The sequence below is a fragment of the Drosophila kikkawai genome, chromosome 3L (assembly GCF_030179895.1).
Source record: "Drosophila kikkawai strain 14028-0561.14 chromosome 3L, DkikHiC1v2, whole genome shotgun sequence".
Taxonomy (NCBI): Eukaryota; Metazoa; Arthropoda; class Insecta; order Diptera; family Drosophilidae; genus Drosophila; species Drosophila kikkawai.
In genome coordinates, this window is record NC_091730.1 from 8,217,611 (window position 1) to 8,239,691 (window position 22,081).

The 22,081-nt window shown below is 37.3% G+C and overlaps 1 long non-coding RNA gene across 3 annotated transcripts; it reads left to right on the forward strand.

The window, feature by feature from the left end:
• Positions 1-6,789: 6,789 nt before the first annotated feature.
• On the forward strand, positions 6,790-21,751 carry LOC108080480 (uncharacterized). Of its 3 annotated transcripts, XR_011444909.1 has the most exons (5): positions 6,790-6,808; positions 6,921-7,108; positions 7,175-7,339; positions 7,423-7,625; positions 8,568-9,119. It is a non-coding gene; the product is annotated as an uncharacterized lncRNA (long non-coding RNA). The 3 variants fall into 3 exon arrangements; XR_011444910.1 differs by lacking the exons at positions 6,790-6,808; positions 8,568-9,119 and adding an exon at positions 21,558-21,751 and having other exon boundaries at positions 6,854-7,108; XR_001770912.3 differs by lacking the exon at positions 6,790-6,808 and having other exon boundaries at positions 6,854-7,108; positions 8,568-9,117.
• Positions 21,752-22,081: the final 330 nt, after the last annotated feature.

Genomic DNA, 22,081 nt, shown 5'->3' on the forward strand with positions numbered 1-22,081 from the left:
ACATCAGTTTGTTATGCTTTTTAATTAAAAAAAAGTTCAACAATATCTTAAAAGCTGTCAAAAGATTTTTCTAATTCATAGGATACAAACAACTATCATCTCTAAATCAATATATCGATTACGGGGGCCAACTTCATCACCTTTTTCCTCTCTTTGTTACCACGCTAATATGATAATGGTCCATACATGTGTCTGGGCCAAGGTTCAGACATCTCCTGAGAAAGCTAAGCCCCGTTCTCGATGCACACAGAGTCAAGCACTCCCTCTGGCCGCCATATCATTCTATAAAACCCATTCCATCCTTGTTCTCACTGTGATGGAAAACTATTTTCTCTGCAACTCCAATCGACGCTCCACTTTTTTGTGTTTTTTTTTTTCTTCTTCTTTCGCTGGCTGTTGTTTAGGTTTTGTATTATTTTTTTTCGTTGTTGTGTGTAGCTAACATTTTTTATGCTCCAACTCCAACTAAACAATCAACTTTTCAAACTGTTTTTTTCTCTCCTCTCTCTCTCACTGTTTTTCCCTGGCTATTGCTTTTCCTATTTGCTGTTGGCTGCACTTTTTGACGGCTTTTATTGTTTGCCAATTTCTGGCCCCCGAGACCAGCGAAGCATTCCATCCTATACCAAACCAAACCGAACTGAACCGAACCGAAGCATACCACTCCATTCCGCGACGCACTCTCTGGAGTCTAATCCAGGCCCGCCCTCCTCCTCGCCCCAACTGGTTGGTTTACACGGAGAGAAAGACTTTTTAAAAATATTTTTAGGTTTTTAAAATAAACTTAAAATGTAGGTTATTGGTTTAACAAGACGAAAATGCTTATTTATTTCATTAAAAAACCCTTTATAAATTTCCAATTTTATTTCTAACATTTTTTATAATTTTGTTAAGTGCCTTCTACTGCCCCCTATCCCACCTCCTGGCTGCGCATCCATTGTAAATCCGCTAGGCAGTTGAGGAAGCGTTTTGTTCGGCTTGTTTGCCGATCGAAGGAGGTTCGCTGACAGACGGCTAAAAACAGAGCCACAGAGCCCGAGAAAGAGAGAAAAATTGAGGGGAGAAAAAGGGGTTAAAACCAGGAAAAACAAGGGGAGTCAAGAGGCTTTTCCCGCTTTTCTCTGCGCACTCTTTTTACCCACACGATCTCTCCTATTTATTTGACTTATTCTCACTGATCTCTGCCTCCTCCAAGAAGAGAGTTTAGCTTCGGCTTGGATCGGCGGCTTGGTTCGATTTAGATGGCATGTCTGGGCATTTGTTGACGTAAATTGGCATTAACCTTCTCGGCGACCTCCTTCCGCACTGCACAATCAAAAAAAAGAGTTCCGAAAGTAGAGCCACAAGGGAAAGGCTGCATTTGGTTACTGCAATTTATAGATCTTTTTTTTATGGGTTAATTCCACTTTTCAGGCATAAATCTCAAGAGCATAGCAGGCAAGTGCTGTTATTAAGGCCAGGGAGACCAGTCTTGGAGATAAAGTTAAGGGAAAAGAGTTGAAAAATATAGTATATAAACAAATAAATTGTTTTATAAATATTTTAAATAAATATGAAACATGTACAAGAGCTAACAAAAGGCTTTTATAATTTGGAAAGGCTTCTAGTTCTAAGTTTTTTGTTTAAATAAATAATTTAACTATTTTCAAAGGTAACTTTATGGTTTTCAAAATATAAATATTTATGTTTTTAAGCTTTCCAAAAATCTTGGAAAATTATAATCAAGTTTAGAACTAAGTAAGCCTTTAGTTTACACATTTTTTCGATTTAAATACATGATTTCATAAACAATTTCTAGCATAATCCCAAAAAAACAAATCCCAGACTTAACACATTACGCAATAGATTTTTTAAAGTCGCCTCAAAATTGGTTTCGGATGATCTAATTGCCTTGTCGGAAGCTTTTTTGACCTTTAACATTCCGCTTCAGTGCAAAAAAATAAACGTAAAAACGTTGTTTGTTTTCAGCGTTCGTTTATTTTGGCCGCCAGTCGTTTATTAATTAGCGAGTGTCGAAAATATGCAAATCAAACATTTCTTGTACATTTCCGAGGCGTGGAGACAATGAGACAAAGTCTCGTGAGAAATCGAGAAATAGAAAATTATAACGCGTCTTAGAAAAACAAAAGAAGAAGTAGTGAAAAAAAAGATGAAAACAAAAAGTATTTACAGTTAGTTGATTGTGCCCATTTCATTTTTGTTGGCTTTTAGATGGTTACCAGTCCAAACTTCCCCCTTTATACCCCGCAAAAAAAAAAAGAATAAAAACAAAATAAAAAAACTCACAAAAGAAGCCAACGAACGCAATGTCTCCAAAGACGAGAGGAAGCTGAAAAAAACGCTGGAAAATACAGTAAATATTGGTTTAAGTGAGCTATTTAAGGGTTTACTGTAATGAGTAGGTTTTATAATATTTTTAAACATTTTTTCTTTGCTATTTTTAGACTTTTTAGTCTTATGTTTAGCTTAAATTAAGGCAATACTTTGGCATTTTAAAAATGTCTGAGGATTTTATGGGTTTTATGGTAGATTTAAATATTATGGTTTATGAACAATAAATTAAATAAATACTTACATTCTAAAATCCACTTAATGTAGTATTTACTGTAAGAAAAAGTAGCCAAGAAGTTTTAAAAGAAGAAGGCGGGTGGGGCTGCCAAACAAACAAACGAATTATGAACCAATTTACAAATTACCAAAGCCCCCAGAAGGGAAGCCCAGACAAAGGCAGCGGCCGGTGGATTGGTGGGGTAAAGAGATACAGTGAACTACGGACACAGAGACAGTCTGTCTGCTGCTGCTGATGAAGCTGAAGCTGCTGCCCCTCGAGGAGAGATTAAATCCAAGCCTCTTCTAGGCGGAGAAGCCATTGACCAAGTAACGAGTTTCGAGACCCGATTTCGAATCCGCCAATCCACTTGCCATGGAATTACTGAACTTTTTGCCAAGCTGATGAACTTAATAAATAGTAGATGAAATGGGAAGCGAATAATTATTGAAATACTTTTAGAAATGTGTTAAAAAATATTTTATGAAATATAAAACAATGTAATCCTTTACTATAACAATAATTTTATGTAAGGAGTACCAGTTTTTTGATTTTTTAAAATATTTACATTTCCTGCTTCTTATTAAATTCCCTTCCAAATAACTCATTAAAGATAATCATCAATCTTCTTTGTGCCTTTCTCTAACTGGAAAGCAAACTGTACAAATATTCCCCACCCACTTTTAAAGAAACCCCTTTTTTTCCCATCCTTTTGGCAGGCTCCTCTGGCTTCTTTGCTCATTATTATTTAGCCGATTTGCTCATTTTGCTTCCTTCCTTCATTTTATTTGCTTGCGCGCCTGTCGTCTCGTTTACGGTCCGCTTATGCCCCGTACTTGGCAGATACAAAGATACAGAGATACACTCGCCTCGACATGAGTAAGTAAATATATCTTCTGTTCGGCGGGTTCTTGGAAATTGTGGTCCGCCATCTGCTCCCTCCCCTCCCCCACCTTCTCGGACTCTTTTTTTTTCCCCGCTCTTTCTCTGTCTGTTCACCTCGCGAATTCAATTAAAATGCCGCTCTCCAAGCTACGAAGCTCGAATCTCGGCTCTGGTCGCCGGTCTTTGGTCTTTGGTCGCGGCTTAGTGTGTTGAACCCGGACGATGCTCCACATCGACATCCAGAGCCAAAACCAGAGCCAAAGTGTTATTAATTTGTGAAAGTTCTGGTTGCCACGCCCCCCAAACATCACAGAACACACCTGTCCGGGGCCTGAACTCAGGTGTCACAAATCAAATGCCTTGGGAATTTGGGTAAATAAAATTCTAGAAAATTTGTTAAAGGTTCTACAGGATATATAAATTTGTAATATATTTATTTTAAGAGAAAGAATCATATTAAACTTTATAAAAATTTCAATGAAAGTCAAAAGAAACTACAAAGCCCATTTTAATGTCTGGTTGATCACAAATTATCCCCTTAAATTTATTTTAAAATTATTAAAATCTATCCTTATCCTATTTAAAACAAAATAAATGTAAAAAAAAGAAAAAGAACTTAAAGTATCAACAATCTTTCAACACCTGGCGCCGTTTGAAATACAGCAAAACGTTTTCGCTTTGCCTTAACTTGAACACAAGTGCCACAAATCGCACAGCATCGACATGAACCTGCCACATTTGAATTACAAAACGATTTGGGTTGAAAATCGTATGCGATCTTGTCGCATTAATTACGTTAATTTGCTCACGCTCAAGCTTTTCGTTATCCGTGAATTAGCATTTTATTGGCCATCGCGTCGATTCGGTTATCAGTCAAGGATATCGCAATGTGATTCTATATTTCATTAAAACCACGTAGCCTGACTCAGCTAAAATTCTTCGTCTTATCAGAGGAAAAAAACGTTAAAGATACTCCTAACCCCGCTGATAAGATTCATCGAATGATTCAACAGTTTTATGAAAGTATAAGCGTTGCATAAATCGAAACTTGTTTCCCTTTCTCGATCTCTCGATTTTCAATTTCGGATTTAATAATCTTCCTAGAGAGAGGCTGAAATTAATTTGGCAAAAATACAACAAAAAACACAAAAACAAATAGCTTGGTTCCCCGTTCGACAAAAGATACAAATAGTTGCAGATACAACTCGTGTGTGGTTGTTGCTGCTGCTGCTGCTCATTGCGCAGTTAATTTGTTCAAGCGCTCAATGCGTCAATACCATTTGACTTTCACTTATTTGCTCCACTCGCCACGGCAGCGACGGTGGCGGCGGACACCCAAATCTGAACAATGTTGAGGGAGGAGGAGGAGGAGGAGCTGCTTAGATATAGATACAAATATAAAAGACAGATGCAGATATACAAGGAAGCTGATTATGCAATTTGAGAGGGAAAATTGAAAGAAATAGTAAATTGAAAAGGTTTAAGTTCTATAAAAAAAAAAAAATTTATAAATTATTACTAATTTACAATTTAATCTAAAAACTTTAAGAAATTATCTTAGTCATATCAATCCAAATATTATTTATAAATAAGGTTCCAAAAATGTTTGACTTTAATAAACGACACCTTCATAATATTCCGACTTTAACAAATAACCAACAGATTCCTTGAAAAGGAAAATATATATTTTCCAGACAAAAAAATAGGAAAGAAAATAATATTTTCTATGTAACCCTGGGATAATGACCTCAGATTGATACTGTCACTTTCAGATATAGTTCTTTCACCCTCCACACATTTCTTGGGGGAATACATGTTGGAATATACTTGGTGGTGTCCCCTTAGATATTTTTTTTCTTGACTCATATGTGATTCATTCTATGCAGCAGTTTTCCCCCATATATAGTGGCGATACAGATACAGATACAGATACAGATACAGCGGCAGCAGATACAACAACAATCCGTGAGATACGATTTCTTTTGGGTCGCATTTGTTGCTGTTGCTGTTGCTGTTGTCGTCTGGCGCGCGCAATTGATGTTGTAACATGGCTACCACGAGTGCAACATCCCCCCAGGTCCCCCAAAAAGCCACCATCCCCTCGGCGGAGCGGAGCGGAGCACTCCCCCAATCCGAAAATGTGTGACATAATCTGTGCAGACTTCGATCTTGTTGTTACACTGGCAACAATTAAAATAATAGTTGAATGGGTAAAAATAATTTTTAAAAATATATGGTTACTATATTTTAATTATATTTAAATTTAAAAAAAAGTTTGAATTGTTTTTATATATTTTTATACCCTTGCAGGGTATTATAATTTCAGTCAGAAGTTTGCAACGCAGTGAAGGAGGCCTTTCCGACCCTATAAAGTATATATATTCTTGATCAGCATCAACAGCCGAGTCGATCTAGCCATGTCCGTCTGTCCGTCTGTCCATCTGTCCGTCTGTCTGTTTCTACGCAAACTAGTCCCTCAGTTTTAAAGCTATCTGAATGAAACTTTGCATATAGTCTTCTATATGCTCTCACTGCTATATATGTCGGAACGGGCCGGATCGGACGACTATATCATATAGCTGCCATACAAATGTTCGATATATTTTTAGAAAAAAAATTATAACTTTGCTGTTTTTCAACATTTTTGCACCATTTTTTAGATATGGCCACTCTATATTATTTAAGAATTTTGGTAAAAATTTTATGAAAATCGGACGACTATATCTTATAGCTGCCATAGGAACGATCGGGAAATTAATCGAAAAAAAATTATAACTTCGTTGTTTTTCAACGTATTTTCATCTACTTTAAGTTATAAGCTTTTTTTATTATTCTAGAATTTTGGTATAAATTTTATAAAAATCGGACAACTATATCATATAGCTGCCATAGAAGCGATCGGCAAATGTATAAAATATGTAAAGCTGGGAATGTAAAACTGTAACTGTCAAACTGTAAACATAATAAGTATAGGTAAAATGTAATGAAACTCTGTTTTGTGAGTGTTTTCAGCATTTAAATCTATAATATAAACATCGAAACCAATCTGCAAGGGTATAAAAACTTCGGCGTGCCGAAGTTAGCTTCCTTTCTTGTTTTAAATTAAATCTATAGAAAATGTAAGAAAAAATATACCTTTTACGGTTTTTTTCTTCAAAAAACCATATATTTTTTAATGCTTCCTTTTTTACTATTTCTTTAATATTAACTTAACTCTTTTCCAAGTGTATTTTGCTGCTTTTGGGGCTGCTGCTTTTGCTTGCAGTCTCACTCATTCAATAAGTCAGTCAGAGTCCAAGACGCCGGGGAGTTCAATGAACCAAACCACCGCCACCACTGTTGGCTTTTGTGTAAAAACAAAAACCCAAGCTAGCCGTAAGAAAAAACTTAAATATTTTTTGTTGCCTTTTTGGTCGAATATGTTACAAATTTTGTTTCTCTTTTTATTTGTATTTTTTTGTGATTTTTTGCCAACAATGTTTGTTAGTTTTGCTCGCCCCGCTCGATGGCAGGCGACTCTGTGAAATCACTTACTGGTTTTTATGAGACCAGCCAGCAGCAGGAACAACAACAACAACAACAACAAGCGCCTTATGAACAACTGTAAATTTGTTGGCAGCACGTTACTCATTTAGCCGCTTCGCACCTTTTTTTACCAGTAATCCTCCACTTAAGGTAAAAATATCAACTTTATCAGAGATTGCACAAAAAAGTCAACAAATATTTTAATTTAATTTGTAGGAGTACTCGAAAAAATGGTGAGATCAAGTTGAAAACTATGTAGATATTCAACATATTTGAGTTTATTTAGGCAGTAATAAGGCCTAGTTGGGTCTTCAATTAAGAGAAATTTAACACGTATTTAAATAACTCGCATAAATACGTAAAATATTTCAAGTTAAATAGGTAAGTTATTTATTTTCATCTAAAAGTAACCTTCTCTTTGTTTGTTTTAAAGTTGTTAAGTATTTTTTCATGCTTCTTTTTAGTGTTTAAGTAACTTCCAACGATTTCTGCCCAATGAAACAGCATTGAGACGTCACCCGATCACTCTCGAGTCTTAGGAGACCTTATTGACTATATAAACTATGTGCGCACATAGAGATATTTCTATAATTACTAAACAAATGCCAATGTCAGGCCAATGCAACGACGACGACGACGACTGCAGCAGCAGCAACAATCACTTCAGGTATTACAACAGCAAACAATCATAATTATATGGCAGTCTTGAGTTCAGACCGATCCAAGCCGAGTCGGTTCAAAGCGGTTGCCTTGTTTCACACTTTTGTTTATGGAAAACCTAATGCAAGACGATCTCTGGCGACCGCAAGATTGAAAAGCATTTCGTAAAATAATTGTTGAGAAATTTGTATGGCCAAGAGAGCAATTACGAGGCGAACCAGACCAGCCCAAAAGCTGCTGTAGCCCCCTTTTGAGTCTGGCAACTCCACCCTTCACCCCTTCGCCCGCCCCTGCACCTTGGAGTCGCCCCCTCTTCGCGCTCAAGCTCACACCATGGGCCGCTTAATGACCCTATTTTAATTTCAAGCATCGCTTGTCCATCGCACTTTGCGGAATTTACATTATACGCATACATATTTCTCAGTCGCTTATTTCGGTTTTTGTTTTTTTTTTTTTTTTTTGCTTTTCTGGTTCCTCGTTTTTTTTTTTAGCTTTTGAAAAGCCGCCCTGGAAATGGAGTACAGTGGAAGGGAATGAAAAGCCGAAGGGAAATATTTAAAATATATAAAGAAAGGGGGGTTATTTTTAATATTTAATTCGAGAAGAAAGTTTTTAAATACTTAATATTCAATTTTAAAGAGACCTTTTTCTCAGAGATCATTAAATATTTCAGTTTAGATTTTTGGGTAAATGAAAAGTATCATTTAGAAAACATTTAACTTTAGAATCTGGCATTGAAAAACATATAACAGAAAAATTAAAGAAACTATAAGTATTAATATAAACTAATTTCCTAATAATTTATAATGTTTAAAAGAAACACTTGTTGTACCAAAAAATCTATCTTACGTCTAATTTAAAAGTCTCATGAGCTCTTGACTAGTATTTTCACAATTTTAAAAGAGTTCTATATCGTATTAAATCCCAAATTTGTAACCCATTTTCATAGTTTTCAAACCACTGTACAATACGTTGCCTTCCCAGTGAAGAAGCGACGAAGCCGAGTTGACTTTTGGACGCTAATATGACGACGATCTTGGCCTTTGGGTGAGGCAACCATCAACGGCAGCCACAGCAATATCAACAAGAAACAAAAAATGAAAACAATGAGAGCAGCAGCAACAGTAACAAGAGCTAAGGAAGCCAGAAAAAAATACATATATATATATATTTAAGACAATGGAAATTCATTTCATACGCCGGGCCTGAGAGACAGACTTCTTGGCCAAAGGCAAGGTCTTTGGAGGAGAACCCCCTTGGCACCTTGGTAGGCTCTCCCTCTGAGAAATTAGCTGCCTCAGTTATTATCATTGTTGTTGGCCAGACGTTTCTATATCTATATAAGTGATCGTCGTCACTGGCACTTCATGTTTGCCTTTCAACTTGTCTATCCTCTCTTCTCCACATTTTACCCTATACTATATATAGATTTTTTTTTTGCATCCGCTTCCGCAACAACAATTATTGTATTAGCGGCAACAAGGAAAATTTTGTTACCCAAGAGCTATCTTGGCTGTAAAGCTTGACCTCAAAAATGAAAAGTTGAAATAAAACAAAACAAAAAATATTTAATCTAATGTGAAAATCGCTGGAGCGTCATCGGCTTTTGTTCACCTTTAGAAACTGATAACGACAACACGACAACTAAACGCTGAGAGTGAGAAATTGTATCACTCGCTGATATTGTTCTGCCCTTTCTAAAACTCTTGAAACTCCTCCCCGTCACTTGGATAATTATATGAATTTAGAAGGTACGTTGGGAATGCTTTTTAGGAGCGGGGTATATAGTCGTTTAGGGTAGTATTTTTATTCTTAAATGTATGGTTAAACAATTGAATTTGTTACTTATTCAGGTATATAATCTTTTAAGGTATATAATAATAATAATATATAAATATTAAAATATAAATCATACCCCATAAAACCCAAAAATCACAACAAACCATAATAAAAACATTTTACTTTTATACCTTTTCCCATAAATCATAACAAATTCACATAAATGTAAACCGATTTAATATGATCGCTTTTGATTTGTGACAATTCTCTTGATGACTTTTGATTACTCATAGAGGCATTAATATTTATTTACATTGGATTATCGGATTCGAATTCCAAAGAGAGAGAGATACATATATATAGGGAGAGAAAAGTTCAGACAAAGATTCCAGCTCAGTCACATGATCACAGCACCCGCACAATGCACTGAACTGAATTGCTCATGATCATGATCATCATCAGTCGATCTCGGCTTGCACATCTGACTGATTTATAAAAACTATGGGGACTCGAGGTGGGGCCTTGTGCATCTTGTGCAATTTTAATAAATATTTACATTTGTTTCAAACCAATTTGCGCAATTTGTGCAGCTGCCTGAGAATTTGCAAAGTCGTAGAAATGAGGAGACCCAGAGAGGGGGTAAGGCCTGTAATACTTTTAGTAATATGTGCGAGGTTTGTTAGGAAAAGCTGTCATCAGTATTTGGTTTCTATTTGAATATATTTTACAGCTTAATGTTTAGCTTAGAAGCCTTTCCTAACTCAGTCTCAAATTTTACTTTTACTTTAATAATATATTTTTTTTTTCTATATTTTAAAATTTTCTAATATTTGTAAAAATAATTGAAAGACCAATCAAACTTTACTGGCAACCCCTTGTCGCATTTTTTGTTTAATGTTTTGTCATCGTTTTTGATTTGGCGTGCGCTGCTCATTTGCCAAAACAATTTATGAGAAACAATTGCGATGAGTTTTACTCAAAGGGGAGGAGGAGGTGTACAAGTATGGGAAGTATTTTATGAGAGCCAGAATATCCATTAAACGTGGCCAAGACCAGCTTCAGCTCTGAGACAATGCACACGTGCGACTTCAATGACGACATGTCACCCCACCAGTTTCCCCAGTTCCATCTTCATGTGACAAACAGATGTGCGATTAGCAGATAAGTTTCAATTTTCGCCTCGATTCATCTCATCTCCCCCTTTGAATCGAAACGAAACGCAACGCAACAAACTCCACACCAAAATGGCAGTCTGATGGATCTCCCCATTGATATCTCCCTGACAGAGACAGAGTCACAGAGCAGTGGAGAGATTCTAGAGGGGGAAGAGGATGATCTCTCTCCTCTATTTTTATCAATGGCTTGCCATCATTGGCCATAACCAAAATTGGAACAATCAAGACATGGATGCCCCAGCAAAAACAGATGCTGGGGCAGCATCGGAAATAGTCAGGAATGTGACTAAATTTAGGCAGAGACAAGAGATACTAGCTGGAAAATATAGGGATGAATGCAGAGAAAGAAATTACTTATCAAATTCATAGTAAAAAATATTAGAAAAATGTTTTGAAGACAATGAAGTGGTTTTTCAAAATGTAATTCAAGTAAAGTTTTAGTTTTTATCAAATAAAGTTAATTTCTTGTGTACCCCATAACTTGCTTCTAAAAAATCTACGAAAATCTCTTTCTTTAATTATAATTATTTAAAATTTCAGTATTTATTTTTCTGTGTAAAGAAAATGCATTGGTGCCTGGGCACTTACACATGTTCCAGACGAACTCAGAGGGCGAGTTCTCGACTTCGACTTCGCCTTCGCCTTGTTCTGAGTGAGCGTATTAATAAAAGAAAGTGCAATGAATTCCCAAATATCTTAAATTGTCTACCAAACAAAGGAACCAAAAGGCAGAGAAGTGATGGTGGTGGTGGAATAGGAGGGGAAAAATGGGAGGCAGGGCCCCCCCCAATAACATATGTGCAACAGATACTGCCTGGGATCGCGAGAGGGAGTCTCACTCTCAGCTCTTACTTATCCACCCCCGATTTTCCTCCCTCTCTCTCTCTGTGTCTTTCCCTTTTCCCGGAGTATTTTCTTCTGGTTGTGGATCGTAATTAAAATTGAAGTGGAGGCACTAAATTTAACAGCCTTCAATGATGATCAGCAGGAGAAGGAGGAGGGATTGAAAATAAATATTAAGGAAAGAATTACAAAATATAAATCTAGAATATTTAATCAGTGAAAGCAGATTTTATATAGGGCAAAATAATCCTTAAAATATATAAATAATACCAGCTCAAAGTTGAATCTTCACAAAAACAACCTGTCTCACTGAAGCCTTCTTCTATCCATTATATATTCCTTTGTTTCCTTTTTTCGATCCGTGTTTCAGACTCATTTGCCGAAAACAAACTTTCCCATTCATGTCTATCAACTGTATACACACATTATGCGATATGCCACGCCCCTCTACAGCACATTACATGGCCCATCATGCAATTAGTTGGACTAACCCCTTTTCCCCCATATACCACACTTGCGATTATACCAAAAACTTCCTTGCTAGCACATACATATGAGTGTAACCGAGTAAATACAAGTGAGTATAAGTGAATATGGTGAGTCTATACAAAGCCAACTTAAAGCCAAGGATGGTATGGCTCTGGGCGGGGGTAAAAAGAAAAGTAAAAACTCAAATGAAAAATCATACAAAAGGCGCATAAATTAGCAATGGTCTGTAATTCCAAAAAGGGTCGACTGCTGGCAGGGAAAATTTTCATAAATATAATTTTTTTTTTGCTTTCCTACAGGGAGCATTGGTCTAAGAAGGCAGTTACAGTCGGCGTGCCAGCGACGCATTCATTAGTTTAATATTAAAATAGTCATCATAAAATGGTAGCTAAAAGTCTGAAACAATGTGCAGCAACAAAACATAAGAAATGTTTATAAAAAAAAAAGGGAAGAAGGTGAAGAGAAAAATATCAGCAAGTAGCCAGGGCCAAGATTTATGAACTGCAGTCAACGAGTCATACTTGAATACAATTAAGGAACAAAAAATAGCATAATGAGGCTTTAAAAATTAATTTTAAATTTGTAAAAAATAATGCAAACACTTACCCAGTGGTAGATTAGCTGTAAATAGGGAATATTTTAGATTGGTAACAAGAAATAAATTCTTTAGAGTAAAAATATATAAATAAATACATAATAATAGTTTTATAAATTCCATTTTTATGACCACAACTGTATGCATCTATGCGAAACATTTTGAGTTGTATCTGTAGGTCTTGGAATCGCCCCAAAGTCGCCACTCGTCGTCGTCGTCGTCGCCTTGCAACCCCCCGATATTCCCTACAAAACCATATCGCCCTAAGCGGAGCAATGAACTATTAACGAATGTGGCCCAGCCACTCGACTCTCTGCGTTCAGATTCAGACTCACTAATAGTACATATACATATATAGTAGTGTGTACTCCCTCCCTAGGGCATATGTGTGTAGGTGCTAGGGCGGGTTTTGTTGAGTCCGCGATAAGTATTGTAATAATTTAATATGCTGCCATATCAGGCATGCATATTTATGGACTGTGATGACCTTGAAGCAAACCGAGAGAGGCAATGCCAGAGGTTCTCAGGTGTACACAGGATGGGATAAAGAACTACAGACTAACTAATTAACATTTAAAAGGGATTTTTAGGAAATTATGTAGAGAAATTGTAATTCTATAATCTAATTAAATTAATTAATGTTTAAATTTAACAAAACCCGTTTAATTTAGTTGATTATTCATATACTTACACTTCATAATCCCTGTTTTCTAGCAAAACCCCATAACCATTTCCCACAAATAAAATCCCTAAATTATCCATTTTTATTCCTACTTATCTCTCTTTTGTTTCCTGCCCACACTTTTTTTTTAAATAATTTTTGTATAGAAGGTTGCTGCTACTCTAAGTCAACACAAATCAGTTGTCAGTCATCGCGGGAAACCCCCATCTTCTCATAATTATTCAAATTTGCATTTTTGAGAAACAATTAAACCGAGAATAAAAAAGGAAGGAAGCAAAAGGCAGAAGAACCCCTTTTTCAATTGCAAAAACAAAAACGAGACAAGCTACACTCAACAATTTCAATGTGATAGATCAATTGTCTGGGTTCCCGGGGAAGGAAACCGAAGAGGAAACCTTGCCCGGAGCTGTCTTCCTGTCCTCTCTATTTCTGGGCTGTCTTGGTGGCATTCAAAATTGCCCAGACAAAGCGTCAAATCTGTTGACTCTTTTGCTATTTTACAGAAAACAAAAAGAGGAAGCTTTATTATAATTAGATTTAAATTTAATATTAAAAATAAATACCCTAATTTGGTGTCCTTAAAAAGCTGACAAAATTCTGTTGATTGTGAAAACTTGTAAAATGTGTAAAATATACGTTTTTGTTTCTAACAAAATTATTCTATAAATATCTTGTATCTATTTATCCTCCTAATATTTATTATTATTCCATTTTCTCTCTGTACCTTAACCCACAGCCCAGTCAACACGTCTCTCCAGTGCGCACCCATTCCTATTTAGTTCCTTTTGGGTTTCGTACCCGGTTTCTTTTTCTTGCTCCAGTGAATCTCTCTGGTCTTGGTCTTGGTCTTGGTCTGGCTCTTGGTGCTTGTACTTGGGCTTTGGTCTTGGGTTTTAGCTTTAGTTTTAGCTTGTAGTTTTCTTTTACCTTGCTTTTCACCTGTCCGTCGTGTGGAAATCATGTGAAAACATGTGGCCGCCAGTCAAGCAGTCAGTCAGTCCAGTCACTCACTCACTCATCCACTCATTCACTCATTCAGTTAGCCAAGTTTCAGCGAGAGCCGTAGCAACAATGGGGATCAACAAATTAAAGTAATTTCCTACCGCAACGTTTCCACCATTTACACTTTCCGAAAGGTTCCCATCAAATTGTTAACTGATATTTAATCTTGGTGGAATGTCTTCATAGAGAGTATTACTTTATTCGTCTTTCTCTAATTGATTTTCCTTGGATTTCCAATGCGTTAATTGGAGCTTTTCATATGCCAAGTGCATGGCCAGTGGCCAAGATATGTAACTACCAAATTACAAGACAAATGCAATTCAGTTGAATTCGTTTCAATGATTCGCAGAAAGTTTTAGAAATTACACACCTTCAATATCCTTTATCATAATTAATGTATAATGGATTTTAAACTACGTCACTCTGAAAAAAGGCCACAAAAAGTTACCTACTTTAAATGGTTAGGTAAAAAAATCATCCAGCCTTACGTGATTTAATTTGCATAGTTCTTTTAGCACCCTGCCGGGCTTAGAGCCGTATAAACTATTCTCGAGGCTTCGAGGTGTCGTCATCTCGGCGTCATCGCTGCCTCAGCGAATGGTGTCAATCTCACGAGCCATTGGAAATTAATAAAGCGAGTCAGCGTCATCTGTATCTGAAAGATACATTTGCTCATAAGCATAAATAATGCGATCGCAGTGGAAAATCTAGCTGTGTGACAGCCTAGCTTTTCCAGCTATGCGTCAGCCAATAAAGGCGTCCGCCCGGTGGGGGATTGAGGGAGGGGGCGTGGCTGGGTTTGCGGCTTTTGACTGACATTTATCGCCAGCTTCAATTGTTGCAACAGAGTTTGTTTTTGTTTTGAGTCTTTTTTTTTACTGTTTATCGGTTTTTCGGTTTTGTATTTTCTACACTTTAAACTTTATATTCAGTCTAAATATATAAAAAATATCTAAGAACCTGTAAAATATTTCCAAAAATTTAAATGCTGTAAAAATTAATTAAAATATAGTTTTCTAAAATATTTAAAAATATTTTCCTAGATAAATCATATTCTTTCCAAATCTATTCTCATATTCTTCTCAGTGCATTTTGCATTTTCGGTTACTGGCGACGAATACGAGGCTCAACGTTTTGGAAAATTTAGCACAAGGTTTCCACAAAGCAGCCAGCAAAATGAGCAATTGTGGCAATACAGCGAGCCGAGCCGCAGCGCCACATCGAAGTCGAAGTCGAAGTTGAAATTGAAATTGAAGCTGCAAAACGCCAATACACCACCAAAGTTGTTGCTGCATTCAAATCGTAGTTGTTGCCCAAAATTGTAAATAAATAAATACTTAATTATGTTGTTTTGGCCGCACCGCATTTGGCCCGCCAAAGAACTGGAAGCTGAGGCAGAGAGAGAGAGAGAGAAAAATATAAAGACAAGGCACATTGCGCATACGCCATGTTCAACGACACGATCAGCATTAGCGGCGAGGTGAGAATCGAGACCTTTTCTCAGCCAGTCACTCAGGAGAAGGAGCCAAGCTAAGCACTTGTTGCCAATTAATCAGGCACTTGAATAGTTAACTCGAGAGCTGTTGTCAACATTGCGTATACGAGATGTTGGTTTCAGAGAATATAATTAAGAGTTGGGAATGTAATTGGTGACATTTTAATGGAGGTAAATTAATTGTTAGAAGAAAAACAAAAATTCTAAGGGCTTAATTTAAAAATAAATAAAATTTGTAATATTTTTTTAAATTTAAAAAATAACAATCCCTTTTGTACTTCCCTTGAAATCGATAACCCCAAAATAAAACCTAATTAAATTGAAGCTACCACAACAGTATAAATGATTTACAGATCTCCCAGGGCATTTTTGCTTACAAAACCGCACTTAATCTCCCATCTAGAATCCGATGAGCAACACTTTCGGTTGCGAAATGCCATTGAGGCGACTCAGCAGAGTGTGGCATCCACATCCACGTCCACATCTCAAGTCCGCATTTATACTGACAGCTGCTTACAGCTTACTGATGCCGCTTACTGCTGCTGCTGCTGCTGCTGCTTATGTTGCAGCAACAACTCCACCTACAGATAAGCATGGGGAAATGCGGGGGAAAACAACAGCAGCAGCAGCAGCATCCGTTGTTGCGGCAGAACAAAATGCAAAAACAAATGCGCAGCGAGGCTGAGACTCAGACTGAAGCCAACGACCGCAAACGTGCAGCGACAACAGCAACAAAGGCAGAGACAGCGCTCCAAAAAATGCAGCAGCCAAACAAACCACTCGACTGGGATCGGAATTCGTTTCCTCCCCCGTTTAGCCACAATGCCGCAGAAACCCCTCACGAGCCGGAAGTAAAATCGTGCAAAGAGAAGATGTTGCTGCTCTTGCCGCTGCTGCTGCTGCTGATGTTGCTGCATCTGCATTTGCGGCGCTCGCGAAAGCAGGAAAACAGCAGCAAGTGCCAGTCGCACAGCTCTCTGCATTCTCTTGTCCAAGAAAAGAGGGAATGCACTGGACAAAGTTTATAATTTTATGAAAGAACATAAATCAAAGTCCTTGGAAAAAAATGCAATCAACAATGTCCCTCAGTGAAGGGGGACAAAGAATCAACTCCAGAATATAAAATGCTTTGAATTAAATATTCAAAAAACCTATGCAAACTCAATCCCAATTTCTTAACCCTTAAATTCTAAATTAATAATTAATGGTATACAAATTTGAGATGAATATTTTCTCTGAGTGCCTTAAGCTCTCTTTGGAAAATAGAGTTTGGCAAACACAAAAAACTTTCAAGTCGCCGTTGCACTTCCCTCCTCGAAACTAAAAACGGGAAGAGCGCCGCCGAGTAATTTCCAGAGAATCATCCATTTGGCACTTGTCTCTGCTGCTCGACCCTCTCGGTCCCCGCTGTCTCACTCTGATTCTCTGCGGATTTCGCATACACTTTCATTGTCGCTGTTCGCCTGTTACGATTTTAAGCTATTTTTATTGAAAATGAGCGATATTCTCAGCCCTGGAAAGAGAGACACAGACACAAAAGGCTGGGATGAAAACTGTGTTAAGTGCATACTTTGGCTTTCCGCGATAAAGTAGCAGTTTACAAAAACAACAACAAAAGTATGTAAAATATATATAAACCCCTACTGAAAACCTCCTCTTGAAACTTCATTCTTGGAGGGTTCCAGAATGGCTTCATTGTCACTGAGTTGCAGCGAAAACTTTACTCCCAAAGAAAACTCGACAAATTTGAATGATTCCCTCAGATATACAGAGCTTCTATCTATATATATATGTATATGTATAATTATATATGTATATATGTACCTATATAATCCCAGAGTGCAATCTTGAAGTTCCCTAGTTTACCCCCGGCATTCCTCTTTATCTCTATCAGAGTGTTTGTCGTGATTTTTATACTCTCACTAAAGGTTTTATAATTTTTGGGAGAAGTTAAAGAAATTAGATATATTGCAACAACAAATACATTTTATATACTGTTATAAGCACTATTTAAGACAGAATATTCGATTTAATATAGAAGAGTAATTAAAATTTATAAAATAATAACTACAAGGGTATTTAAACGGCGACTATACTTCTATGATAGCTTCCTCCTTCCGCCTTTCAAACAAAAACTGCGCTTATTACGCTCCAAAACAACAACAGCAACCACGATGCATTAGAAGCTTCTCTCGGGAAGACTGGGAGGGAAAAATAGAGAAAAGAGAAAGGAGGGGGGGTGGCTCTTCTATGTGTATGCAAAAGGGGATGGGGCCTGAGGGGTGGCAGACACTGCTTTTTAAGCTGCTCACACTCAACTCAGCTCACACAGCTGCCAAGTGGCCGAGACTAAAAACTGAGTACCGAAACAGCAACACAGAAACAGATATGAGGACAGAGACAGACACCAATGGTTGTGACAGTGGCTTTTATATACAGTAGATACAAACTAAGGAAGATTTTAATTGCAATAAGTTAATAGGGAGTCTAGGAAAATTCAAGAAAAATATTAAAAGGCTTGCAAATGATTTCTTAGATTTAAAAAAATATTATAAAATATATTTCTTGGTTCATAAACCATTTTATAATTTCTAGGAATAACCTATGTACTTAATATTTTAATAAACAATTGAGGAATTGCCCGTCCTTTTCCTTTAGATTTCCTCTCAGAGTCTCCTATTTGTAAGCCTACCTGTCCAGAGAGTCAGCTTACATTTAAAAGCTTAAAATAAATTTTTTGGATTTTTAAAATAATTATAAAACTGTGTAAGGATATTTAGCATTCAATATATGTAATATAATATTATATGCATAATATAATAATTAAGGAAAATGCCATACTTATCCCTAGATTTCCCTCTATAAGTTTCCTCTCAAAGTCCCCTTTTTGTAGACCTGCATGTCCAGAGAGTTAGCTTCTGCTTTAGCTGCCTGTTTCTGTGACTGCATTTCGCCTCATTTCATTTACTTTTGTCCCTCCAACCTCCAACCTCCTGGCTCCTAACTCAGCTCCGTAGTCCCGCTCCGGGCCTTCATTCTCCGGAGCTTCCTTTGGCTTTTGATGGCCATGCGTGTATGTGTGAGTGTTTGGGTTTCCCTGTGGCTTTTTGTGTTCTGCAACTCAGCTCCTCCATTACCAGTTTTCGCACGTTTTGCTCTTCTGTATATTTGGCAGCCAAAGAGAGAGAGGAGCCCGCTCCGCCCGAGAATCCAGAACCGAGAACAGAGAACCGAGGAGCTAGAGACCCAGAGAACCCATTGGAAGTGAGAACCCAGAACCGAGAGAACCCGAGAGCTGCGTTTTATACTGTAGTAGTATTAGTACCCTCCGCCGTCGTCCGCCCCCAAACCCTCCGGTCACTTTCGCACCCTCCCCGATTTCGGTGAGTGGAGTGAGCTGCTGGATGTTGCTGAACGCCTGTTCTCAAACGACTCAAACTGAGAGAGAGATAAAAGCATGCTGTGCAAGATGATGCTTCTGTGTTGATAAGGCCCCGGAGTGTCACGGTGAGTGTGTGTTTGTGTGTTTGTGTGTCTGTGGAAATTGAGCACAATTCCTATACGCACGCACGCACACACAAAGCGGCGAAAGTATCTCATGGATAGCCCGCCGCCACCTACTTATGTACTTTGTACTTTGCGATTCATCCGTAGGCTGAGATTTGGATTGAGACGCCGCCGTAGTCGTCTTTGGAAGAAACTTCTCTGAGTGAATTATGAAGTTGTCTTCGGCCGTTACGTGGGTGGTTACTCCGCCTGTTTCCCCTTCTAAAAAAAGAGACCCCTTCATCCGGGCTAGACTCAGCTCCTTAAGCCTCTCGATTTATCGTTGTACTTAAAACCAAGTCACTTCTCTTAAATGCAGAGGGAAAAAAGAGGTAGTTTGAGGATTAATTTATTTTGTAAAGCATTAAGCTTCTGAAGTAGAATATAAACAAAAATTAAATAAACATATTTGGAATATGGCTAAGAAGTATCTAGAAATATAGCACTATATTTCTATTAAATTTTGATCGAAATAATCAAACTCCATTTGTATTTCTTTCTCTGTAAACCTTTACAAAACAGATTAAAACAAACCAAAAACCAACAACATTGTAAGTCTAAGAAAGAGTTTTCATCATTGGAAAATGCCCCAAAACCGTTAGCTGGATCATAAAATAAAAGTCGAGGCAAGATATAAAAAATAACAACAACTTTGAAATGCATCTTATTCTCTTCTTTTTTTTTTTGTCGTAGCTGTAAATGCAACTGACACACAAAAGCAACAGACGCACCGCGATCACGAGCTGAAAATGGAAATGCCTGTGAATGTGACTCTGACTGAGACTCAGACTTGGATTGAGGTTGGGGAAATGGAAATGGAAATGGAGCTGCTGATGCTGGCCACATGCAAATGCATTCTTCTGGGCCAGTCTAATGATCGCCACGACATCACAATGATCGTGATGATGATGCCAGTGATCAATGCCAATGACTTGCTCTCCGTGGGTCTTTTCCCAATAAAATCTGAGATTGACATCGTTTATCACTCACTTTGCTCGCTTGGTGTCGTGGCTACGGGTCATATAAAATCAGTTTATTTTTTTATATTGAACGAGATTTTTACATTAGGAGTTGAAAAATTGGTTGAGGGTTTAGAGAAGTTGGAATGAAGTAAAGCTATATTTTTGAGGTTGAAACTCTAAAGAAACTCTGACAGAAATTATAGCTAAATAAGGAAACCATCTCTATTCTAGATGTATCAATCATTATCCCATATGATTTGTTCCCCAAACTCAGCTTCAACTTAAAAATCAGGAAACATTTCTCAAAAACCATCTTTTATGACCTCTCTTTAGCATTTCTCATCTGCATGTCCGCCAATTTCGAGCTTGCTCCTTTGACATCTAGTCATGAGACTGGAAGAGATGGTGAGATGAAGCTGGATATAGCTAGATGATCCCATCTTGGGTTCAGCCTGGACTTTCACTTTGGCCCGACGCTGCAGCGGCCAACAAATTATAGCTAATTATGCAGCATCTTAGCCGAGATTGGGCAACTCCTGGCAGTCTGCAATTTGGCCATGTTGGTTGGGGGCTAATGTTGCAGATCTGGGGCCGATCTGGTCATGTGGGTTTCTCGCCATGAGCCAGAAAGGCAAACAAAGCTTGAGCTCTCGGTGCCTCATAATAACTCCGTTTGAGCCGGCCTGCAGTTTACTTTTTGAGGCCATTATAACTAAATTTTTGTTTGCAACAAAATATTCCGACTTTCATTTTCAGCCTGACGTTGCGACGACGACTGTTGTGAGCTGCGTTGAAAGTTGATTCGCAGATACTATATCTTTGGACTGATCGCATTTTGTGGCCGTTACTCGGCTCAAGGTCAGGCGGCATGGCAATTGTTGCCTAGTTAAAGAATGCGTTGACAATATTTTTTGTTCAACTTAATTAAAAGGCAAACAGCAAGCAAAATACAAAGCACAACAAAAAAAAAAAACAAAAACCAAACTGATAAAAATGGTTTTATCAGCCAGCCGGAGCGGAGACATTAACCACGATAATTATACAAAACATGTGAGCCGTTTTGTGGACCTGCAGACAATTGGAAACAGGCGGTAGAACAACACAAAAAGTCGGCCTTAGGATGCACTGAAAATAATTTATTTTAAGTGGGATAAAGCCCAGAAAAAATAGAAAATTATTATACATATTTTCCTTAAAAATTCCTTTATATAATACAAAATATTCAGCTGTCCCTCTAAAGATATCTTTTAGAATCTTATTCCCTTTAAAAGGTCATTAAAATATTTCATTGTTTACTTAATGTATTATATTATATTCTTATAAATTTAAATTATTAATATTATTAAATTTCACTGATTTTTTTTCTTTCAGCGCTTCAAAATTGTATCTTCTACGAATTGTATCTAACTTGTGTTGTGATAAGCGACTGGGACACGTGTGGTATGTAGAGCAAAGACTATCTACAGATAGATATGTATCTTCCAGAGGCAGTTCAAGGAAATGTTCAACCTCAGATACATAAAGTATCTACCAATTTGCAAATACTCCTCGTACCAAGAACGAAACTTTATCTGCTCTTGGAATAGCGATAAAAAAAAATCCAACTTTGATAAGCTTTTAAATTATGTATAAAACGAAACGATCCGATCCCAAAGGGTTTATCTTGTGGTTTTTGCCCATTCCCCCCCAAGCTTATCAACTCGCTTTTATCGCAGTCATTTCGCCACAAAATATAAATAAATTCTTTGCTATAATAAGCCTAATTATAAGGCGTTTTATGACTTTTTGAAATATTTATATTCATTTTATGATTATCGCTGTAGAGCCATGATCATATTAGGAGAACGAAGTGATATATACCCTTGGGAGGAAAGTTTTAAGGTAATTTAAAATTA